Source organism: Ostrea edulis, chromosome 4 (genome assembly GCF_947568905.1).
Source record: "Ostrea edulis chromosome 4, xbOstEdul1.1, whole genome shotgun sequence".
Classification (NCBI taxonomy): domain Eukaryota; kingdom Metazoa; phylum Mollusca; class Bivalvia; order Ostreida; family Ostreidae; genus Ostrea; species Ostrea edulis.
Window position 1 is genome coordinate 62,395,000 of NC_079167.1, and position 10,940 is coordinate 62,405,939.

General features: G+C 39.5%; 2 pseudogenes; both read left to right on the forward strand.

The window, feature by feature from the left end:
• The first annotated feature begins 2,543 nt into the window (after nt 1-2,543).
• Nucleotides 2,544-3,483, forward strand: LOC125669082 (uncharacterized; annotated as a pseudogene).
• A 1,538-nt stretch (nt 3,484-5,021) lies between these two features.
• Nucleotides 5,022-6,122, forward strand: LOC125669276 (uncharacterized; annotated as a pseudogene).
• Nucleotides 6,123-10,940: the final 4,818 nt, after the last annotated feature.

The window sequence follows — 10,940 nt, forward strand, 5'->3', positions numbered from 1 at the left end:
CCTAAAACTACTTTAAATGTGTTTTAAATGAAATATTTTGCGTAGTTTTCGAGTTTGAAAGCGATGAAATTCAAATCTTGCGATATGCATATTTTCTTTCGCTAGTTTACGCGCCATGAACTAACTCGGCCGATCAAAAGGTGAAACAATTAATCCGTACATCGTGGTAATCTCCCCTAGATCAAACTATTGAAAATCTAAATTTCAGATAATAATGCATAATAATGTAATCCTTTCCCGTCCTGACGAAAGGACAGGTTGTCCCGAAAATTTGACAATTCCAATTGTTCATATCATTGGTCATTCTAGTGCTTTATATATATATAAATATGTGTCATGGCCTTTTCAGTGCTTTTATAAATTTCTTTACTGGCCTTGTATTTATCTATCTATCTATCTATATTGGCTATCATATGTAACTGGAAAAGGGTACATTCACAGGGCCTAAGCCCGTTTAGGGCCCGAACTCTGTGATAGTATCACAGAGTTCAGGCCCAAAACGGGCTTAGCCCCTGTGGGTACATTGAGGACTGAGGAGATGTTTAAGTATCTAGTTTGAGATTACTTGCTCAGATGTTTCGGTACCATTATTTACATAGGGTTGATCAAAATGTATTTTACATCTTCCAACACGACTTTTGGTCCGCCTCTCTTTTGTTTATTTAACAGCCTAATCCAAAAGTTAATTCATATCGAGTCGAAACTCACGAATTCGTCCTTCTATTTGGTTGTATTCTTATTTTTCTATATAATGGTTTGCTAAAAGCTTTTAATGATAATTATTGCAAAATTTATGGTCGTTGTATAATGAAAAGTGAAGATAACAAACAATGATCAATCTCGTAACTCCTATAAGCAATACACAATAGATAGTTGGGCAAACACAGACCCCTGGACACACCAGAGGTGGGATCATGTGCATAGGAGGAGTAAGCATCCCCTGTCGACCGGTCTCACCCGCCGTGAGCCCTATATCCTTATCCGAGGAAATTTATTCGAAATCTTGGTGTTTTACGTACATAAAAATGATGAATCTGCGGTTACTGTGATTGTGGAAATGTAGATAGGAGAATTCTTCCTGGTTAGGAATTTGAATTTCATACTGCTGTCACCACGTGCTTGAATGTTATTTAAAACAAAATGTACTGGCGTAAACATAAATTGTGACACTAAATATGTGTACCGTTTTATTGCCCGTTTTTATCAATACAAAATAGATAGTTGGGCAAACACAGACCCCTGGACATACCAGAGGTGGGATCATGTGCCTAGGAGGAGTAAGCATCCCCTGTCGACCGGTCTCATCCGCCGTGAGCCCCTATATCCTTATCAGGTAAACGGAGTTATTCATAGTCAAAATCAGTGTGCCAAGAACGGCTTAACAATAAGTATGAAACATGTCAGACAGCAATTGACCCAATGATAGGTTGTATTGACGAACTAGATAGTTATAACGACCATAAAATTTGCGAAATGCTGACTTCAATCGAGACTGTTGAAACCCCTCTACCATCAACTTGTTTGTCAGTAGCTTGCCTCGATTTAAAACTGACCATACTATTTAATTTACCAATACAAACTGTTATTGGGAAAAAATGCTGTCTAACATGTTTCATACCAATTGACGCCGTTCTTTACACAGTGATTTCGACTACGGATTACTCCATTTACCCGATCGAGATATAGGGCTCATGGCGAGGGTGACCGGTCGACAGGGAATGCTGCAAACGGCGCGGATCTAAAAAGTATTTTAATTAGATTACCATACTCCTAGGCACCTGATCTCACTTCTGGTATGTCCAGGGTCCCGTGTTAGTCCTACTCTTAATTTTGTTTTCTTTATAGGATTTATGAGATTGATCACTGCTCATTATCTTCACTATTTCATTATACAGTTCATTTTGAAGAAATTGACTGATTATATTTCAAAATGAACGCCATAGTCTTGTACTGAGCGAAGCTCGGATTGGTGAAGGTGAAAGGAAATAGTCAACATTTGCAAAAGAAAAGGGATAATTTCTACATACGTTCACTGAAAAATGTATGAGTCGTTTGGTCGCCGCCATTTTTTTTATTTCCATTTGTTGCTTCATTAGTTATTCAAGTTTCAAATTTGACTGCCACAAATATAAGACTCTGACGTGCAATTTGTAATTCAAAAACTTAATTTGTTAAAAATAAATGGTATAGTTATTATTGTAACAGGTTTTAGCAAATCATTTAAATTTTTAGAACAGTAATACGACTAAATAGATAGATAGATGAATGAGTTCATGAGTTTCTTTAAATAAGATTTAACCACTTGGGGTTAAATCCATTTATCAAAGGGAAACGTATATTGATTTGTTGCTCGTTCATGATTCTATCTATTCTCAGATTATTTAATCTTGTATCCACTCGTTTTCACTCGTTCTGCTACATTGACGATAACAAGCCGTTACCGGGTTTTTTTAGTGCTGCCCGTAACTGTCGGCGGTAAGCTCTTATGACGTCATATTGTGCTATCGTCACATTCAGCTAGAAAAATTCAGAAGTGAAAGAAAATGCCTAAAAGGAAACAACAAGATGCCCCAACCCGCGCCGTGCAGAGACCACGTGGAAAGAGGCGCGTCACCCCGTCCAGCACGGATGGTCCCGAGCAAAATGTAACTGCTGATTTTCCTACCCTCCCCGAACCCCTTACAACAAGAGGCTCCATTGTCCTTTTACAACGCAGCGCCAACTGGTGCTCTGTTCAGGGAGCAACTGAATGAGGTGACGCAGGCGGTAGTCGCAGTGCTCTCTCAGAGGATGGAGTCCTCTAACCCCCTGATGGTCCAAGAGGCACCAACAGACAGCGACCACTCAGGTACTGATTTATCAACCACAGTAGCTACCTCCAACAATTCACAGGTGCCGAGTTATCAGAATGAACTTTGGCATAATGTCTCCAATAATCTCAAACTCAAAATTGCCAATGGCGAGTACATTAATTTAGGGCTTTTGGTCGATCGGAGTCATGATTCTGATCCTAATGATGATACTAAATATTTTTCTATGCAAGGAGGCAACTTAACTTTATCATCAAAATGCAAACCCAGGGTCATTTAAGATATTCAGGTGTGGACCGATGCATTTTTTATCTATGCCTCAATTTACGTATTGGCACACCCAGAATGTAGTGCTTCCCTGTTTAAATACATGCATACTATCAGACTAGGGGTCAGTCGATCCAAGGCACTTGGCTGGAGGGATTACGACATTCAATTCCGTTTGAAAAAAGAACGCAACCCCGGTATGTCATTTGCTGTTGTTGATCAAGAGTTGTGGCTGTTATACATGTACAGCCCACTCGTTGTCAAAGGGTCGGTGTCACAAGCCACTCGCTTAAGATGTTATGAGTTCAACTATAAAGGTCAATGTAGCAAAACTGCATGTCAATACAAGCACGAGTGTATCTTGTGTTCCTTGAATCATCCTTATGTCAAATGCAGACGTGGTTAAGGTTTTGATTCAATTTGCAGGCCACCCAGTGGTTCACCATCCTGGCGTCCTCGCTTGCCCAGAGTACCACCCACCCCAGCTACCATTACTAGACCCCCACAACCCCAGCGCTTTAGGGCCCCCTAAACAACCCAGCAATTTAGACCTCGGGGATATTGCCCCCTCCCCTATTAGTATTTCCGTTTTATCTCGATATTTGGCTAACAATCCAGATGAATTAGCAGCTTTAGAATTATTACAGGGGTTTAGAGAGGGTTTTGAACTTTGTTACCAAGGCCCAAGGGTGGCATCGAATTGTAAAAACCTTAAATCATTGCACAGTTTGCAAGAGGAGGCTATGCACACTATTAACAAAGAAATAAGCTTAGGGAGGGTTGCTGGTCCCTTCATTCATTCACCACTCCAAAACCTTAGGTTGTCACCTATGGGTATGATACCAAAGACAGATGGTTCATTCCGACTTATACATCATCTATAATACCCACATGGGTCTAGTGTTAACGACTTTATTGACAAAAATGTTTGCACAGTTAAATATTCTTCTTTTGATGAAGCCCTTAACATGCTAGCTAACCTTGGTCCCGGCGCCTTAATAGCTTGCCTGGATATTAAATCTGCCTTTAGGTTGCTGCCAGTCCATAAGTCTGATTTCGAGTTATTAGGATTCAAAATGCTGGAGATGATTTTCATAGACAAATGCTTACCATTTGGCTGTTCTGTTAGTTGTGCGAAATTTGAGAAATTTTCAACATTTTTAGAGTGGTTAGTTAAGCAACAGGCAACTAGTTTTAATGTGGTACACTACCTTGATGATTTTCTTCTCGCTGGGAGGGCAGGTACTCAAGACTGTGTCGATCTCATGTCTATTTTTAGAGCAATTTGTGCAGAGCTTGGCGTCCCCTTAGCTGAGGAAAAAACACTAGGGCCGACAACCCGTTTCGTATATCTCGGTTTGGAAATAGATACTCTTAGTATGACAGTTAGGATCCCATCAGATAAGATTGAGCAGCTCAGGTTCAAGTTGTCTCGGATCTTGCTAAAACGTAAGGTTACTCTGATCGACCTCCAAGAACTTACTGGTTTACTCAATTTCTGCATTCGTGCTATCCCAGCAGGTAGGGCTTTCGTTAGGCGGCTGTATGATGCATGTTGTGAGTTTTCCCGTCCGTATCACAGGCGTAGAATCACCAAGGAAATGTATATACACTTGGCTTGCACTTTTAGATGATTTTAATGGCATTACCTCGTATAGAATAGCCGATTGGTTGAATGATTTTGATCTAGAGTTGTTTACAGACAGTGCAGGCAATGCCAGTTTAAGATGTGGAGCTGTATTTGGTACTCATTGGGTTTATTTAGCTTGGCCAGACCAGTGGATGGGGTCAGATATTTTCTCCGACATAACATTTTTGGAATTTGAGGTTTGGGGCAGTAGTTTGTCAGGTCAACGAGTCATTATTCATACTGATAACGTAGCCTTGGTTTCAATTCTTAACTCTAAAACCTCCAAGTCCAAGAGAGTGATGTTTCTGCTCAGGAGAATAGTTCTCCAAGGTTTACTACTCAATATACAATTTAAAGCCGAACATATTTCTGGTATACATAATATTAAAGCGGATTCTCTCTCCCGACAGCAATGGAGGCGCTTCAGGTCCAGTTTCCCAGAGGGAGATGCGCAATCATCACCAATCTCCCCATCCTTTCTACACATGATTTACAGCTTCGATCCCAAGAGCTTCTAGATTGTGCTTTGTCAGCCAATACCAAAAACCTGTATGACTCTGCAGTTAAGGCATATCATATGTTTTGTTCCAGTTATCTCCCAAAGCAAGTCTGGCCCCCATCCCCTGCAACTTTGGTTGATTTTGTGTCATACCTATCCCTCACGAAGTTTTCACCTAACACAGTAAAATCATACATTGCAGGCATTTCTTACTACAACAAATTGCACGGTTTTCCTGACACTACACATTCATTTTACTCAAGAAAGTCTTATTGGGCTTTAGTCGTAGTAACCTACACAATGATGGAAGGAAACCAATCACCTTTGACATTTTAATTGGCATGGCTCAGGCACTTCCAAAGATATGCCAGTCATATTATGAATCTACACTATTCTCAACCATATTTGTGACAGCATATTTTGGGTTTTTTCCGAATGGGGGAGTTAGTCCAGAACAGTAAACATGATGCAGGCCATGCCATTCAAGTTCAAAATGTTCTATACTCGCCACACGACAATGCCGTCAGGAGGGGGTAGTGATTCACTTAAAACCTACTCACAAGACCATTTGTCCTGTCTCCTTCATTCGGCTATACTTAGAGTTAAGACCTAATCGTAGGGGATCATTTTTTGTCACCTGTCAGGAAGCCCTGTGACCAGATACCAGGTTGTATCAGTTTTCAATATGTCAATCCATGAGTTGGGGCTAGACAGTACACCTAAGGGCGTACAAAACGCACTCGTTCCGTATAGGTGCAGCCTCTAACGCATGGGCTTCCGGAGCTAGTGAGCAGTATATTGCTACAGTAGGTAGATGGAAATCTCAATGCTTGCATAATTATATTAGGAATTAGCTCATCCAGATAAATTAGTTGTTTGGTTGTTGTTGGTTTTTGTTTTTGTTTTTTGGGTTTTTTTTAATGTTAGTTTGTTTATTACCCATTTTAGAGCACAGAAGAATCTGGATCGTCGAGTCATCCATTGTTAAACATGCTTTTTGTCATGCAAGAAAGTCTCTCTTTGGTACCAACCTGCAGTTAGATAGACTCAATGCATCCATTTTCTGGACAAGGGGGCATGAGGTGGGGGCAAGTTTATAAAAAAGTTAAATTGTTGCTTCGGCTGGAAGATCCACCCGAAATTTTACTTTTACATTGTGGGGGCAATAATATCTCAATGCAAGAGGGAAAGTACATTGAACTTAAGTTTAACATAATAAAAACGCTGCAGCATCTTTCAAAAATTTTGCCATCCACTACATTAGTTTGGTCTCAGATTTTGCCTCGGGGTGAATGGAGTGGTGAGAGTAATCATGTGGCTTTAGAGAGAGTCAGGAATCGGACAAATAGGGCTGTGGCATCCTTTTTAAAGAGGTCGGGTGGAAAATACATTCGATACCCTGAGCTACGTTCATATTGTCCTGATCTGTTCTCGTCAGACAAAGTTCACCTTTCCAATCTCGGGAATGACTTGTTTTTGTACAGATTACAGCAAGCTTTGCAAACATGTTTGTCCGATTCAACTGTATTTGCATCTCCTAAAACCGGGGAAGAAGGGCCATGGCTGCGCTATGACTAATTGGGTCATAGTCTGTCATACTTGACACTGATATATGATTTTCTTTTCACCTAGTCCAGTCTACCAGATATCTAATATATCCGCTATGACGGATGTAGATTATCTGTTTGTTCCATTTTGACTATTATAGGCGGGATTAAACCGTCAGTCTATACTTATATATAGACACATATTTACAAACTAATATGTATGTAGGGGCGCCATATCATTTGTTTGTTGGGGTTTTGATTTTTGGTTGTCTTTTTTTTTCTCATTGGGGGGGGGGGGGGGGGGGGGGGGGCTCTACCAGCTGGTTTTAAAAGCTCGCCCAAATTTCACATTTTTGTTCATTCTGCTTCGAACACCGGCCTCTGATAGAAAGAAAGCCCACAACATGGGGCATAGCTCTACTGGTGGCGCAGACGATGTACAGCATCGTCTCGTGGCGGCATTCTGGCTTACCAGTAGTGCTTCTATGTTAACTTTACTTCAATTGACATTTTCATTTTCTATTATGGACTAGGTGAGCAAGCAATCTGAGCATCTGTTCCCAGGGCTAAAATACTTTGCTTGTTTTTAGGGATGCCCTCTAAGGCAAAAATTGATGCCTGGCTCCCACATTTATAAGCAGCCATGGCCAATCATCGCCAATAAACTTACAAAATATATGTTGCGTAGTCATCTTTTCATTGGGTGATTCCCCGTAGTTATTTTCTGCATTTCATCTTTGATAATAAAAAATACACAAAAGTCTCGTTCAACCTGACCCCGGGTCCTACTTGAGGGTACGAACTATCCTTCTGCCGTTCAACCAGACGCTCGAATACCTCTGACGATCAGATCTCTGCTCGAGGGAGATTTACGAAGACAGTCGGGCGTAGTCTGGTTGCTTGAGACTTATACTACATAAAGGATTCGCCTATTCATTTCACGCGTGGAATATAACGCCAACCGATGTAAATCATGCATAGATATGTTAGATGAGGAATACAACATTTTCTTCGTTTGCAAGTCTCATATTACAATCGTATTTTAACACATGGCTTTATTTCCACATTTGGTAATCCAACTTGCACTCTAAATTCTTTTTCAAAACCTAAACTGAATATTTCATATTGAAATAGGAATGGAAATGCCCGAGGAAATATATTCGAAATCTTGGTGTTTTACCTACATAAAAATGATGAATCTGCGGTTACTGTGATTGTGGAGATGTAGATAGGAGAAGCCTTCCTGGTTAGGAGTTTGAATTTCATACTGCTGTCACCACGTGCTTGAATGTTATTTAAAACAAAATGTACTGGCGTAAACATATATTGTGACACTAAATATGTGTACCGTTTTATTGCCCGTTTTTATCAAATAAATTGTATATTGTCCTTAAAATTCTTCTCATTATCAGTTATGGTTATGTATACTTGTCTGAGTCTACGTGCCAGATACCAAGTCTAAATTAATTCTTTTGTGCAAAATCTGATGATAAGAAAACGGGAGGACAAAAACAATTACACAGCATTTCGTCTCTCGGTGAAATGTTATTCCATACAGTGTATTGTGTTTTACCTTTCCTGCTGAAGAACGCTGATTGGTGAACGCATTGGACAATCACATCTTCTAACACGTAATGAACTAAAAATAGCGTGTTTGGTCTTTCTTTGATATGTCAAAATGATCACAAGCAGTAAGGATGACTAGTTACGATTTTGTTTGAAATACTTTATTGAGCAGGCATCCACACCATACTGCAATTTTGATAAAATAAATCAATCAATATGATTCTCTGTGAAGTATAGTTCAAATTCATTATTTCTCTGGAGCCCCAGATATGACATGCGAGATACAAATGAATACATGTACAAATGTAAACGAAATAGAGGATGGTTATCTATTCATATACATATACACTAGGAAGGGAGAATGAACTAGGATACTGGAGTTTTGTTGCATATTGTCGCAATAACACTTAATTTTACATTGTAATGCCGAAACCATTGTCTTTGTAATGAATTTTACATTCAAGTAGGTAGCATGATTATATGAGTGCATGTAAGTAATTTATTTATTATATATGACTTGGGTACAAACATCAGTATATATAATACTATTCAGTTGTATACAGTATATATTTGGGACACCCGGCTCATTGGACCTACAACTCACTTTCTAACAAAAATTACAATGATACAAAGGAGCATGTATGGTGCAAAACAAAAGAATCCAAGTTGTGTAACCAGCTACTTTACGGTATAAATCTGACATGTATTGTCATTCTAGGTACTAGGGCAAGTAGTGGCCCCATCTCCCGCATATAGTGGTGATAGATTGATACCCCTAAAGGACAAGCAGTGACCCCATCTCCCGCATATAGTGGTGATAGATTGATACCCCTAAAGGACAAGCAGTGACCCCATCTCCCGCATATAGTGATGATAGATTGATTCCGCAAAACAAAGCATCGGCAAACGATTCTAGATTTACAGTAGTCTGCAAATTGAACATTATTACCTTGTTCTCTTTATCCTTCTTTCTCTCACTCTCTCCCCTCTCTCACTCTCTTTTCTCCTCTTTCTCTTCCCCTCTCTTTCTCTCACTCTCTTTTCTCCTCTGTCTCTTTCTAAGTGCACTTTACTCGTTGATAAAGTTTACCTGAAGTATGTTATTGCCGAAAAAGAGTTTCCTTAAATATTCTATAACTTAGTTTCTTGCAGTAAATTTTTTGTGGTTTTATTTGATTCTGAGATGGCAAAAATTGACAGTAGAATTCAATCTGATTCAGAGACTGTGTCCATAAAGAAATAAGTCGCTATTCCTGTGAAAAGTTACGTTGATCAAATATTTTCTAAGTTGGGGTGATGATTCTTGTACTTGAAGTTTAACTATTCCTCCCAAAGGGCTCGGCATATCCCTAAATTTTAAACAATATAAATAACTGACAAATTGAAATGTTTCAGAAGGGCTCCCAGTTTATATATGAAGGTTCAAAGTGAGTTTTCCGTTTTTAGGAATAAAAACACCGGTATAAATGTACATGTATGTAACATCGGTGTCTGTCATGTTAGCGAGAATACATTGACGCATAACCAAGTGCCTTATGGTGGTCAACAGACAGACAGGCAGGCAACTGAGTGTAACATCGACGACAGTCAACTCTCTCTCTCTCTCTCTCTCTCTCTCTCTCTCTCTCTCCATGTATATCCATTCCATAAAATCTTGGAATGGACTGATGCTGCCGCTTGTTGTATTTATTTTCCCCTTAACCAGAGAAGGATACACAGAGAGATGTGCTTGCTTTATGCTCAGTTAATTAAGAATTGTTTCACTTTTGCGACACTTTACGCCTGTATATTTTGTATGCCTGCATGGAGTGTTGCTGTTCACATCCTCATGTATTTTCAACAAGAGGCCCATGGGCCACATCGCTCACCTGAGTCACCTTGGTCCATATCAGAAGACTTTCCATATATATATTTGCATGTAAAACCGTAGTGCCTATTATGGCCCCAAACCTACCCCTGGAGGCCATGGTTTTTGCAAACTTGAATCTACACTATGTCAGAAAACTTTCGTGTAAATGTGAACTTCTTTGGCCCAATGGTTCTTGAGAAGAAGATTTTTAAAGATTTTTCCTATATATTTGTATGTAAAACTTTGATCCCCTATTGTGGCCCCATCCGACCCCCGGGGGCCATGATTTGAACAATTTTTAACTTCAATCTGCACTATGTCAGGAAGCTTTCATATAAATCTCAGCTTTTCTGGCTCTATGGTTCTTGAGGAGAAGATTCTTAAAGTTTTTTCCTATATATTTGAATGTAAATCTTTGATCCCCTATTGTGGCCCTATCCGATCCCCGGGGGCCATGCTTTTAACAATTTAGAATCTGCACTATATCAGGAAGCTTTCATATAAATCTCAGCTTTTCGGGCTCAGTGGTTCTTGAGAAGAAGATTTTTAAAGATTTTTCCTATATATTTGTATGTAAAACTTTGATCCACTATTGTGGTCCCATCCTACCCCCGGGGGGCCATGATTTTAACAATTTAGAATCTGCACTACCTAATAAAGCTTATCTATAATTTTCATCTTTTCTGGCCCAGTGGTTCTTGAGTAGAAGATTTTTTAATGACCCTACTTTATTTTTACCTTTTCTTGATTATCTCTCCTTGAAAGGTGGCCT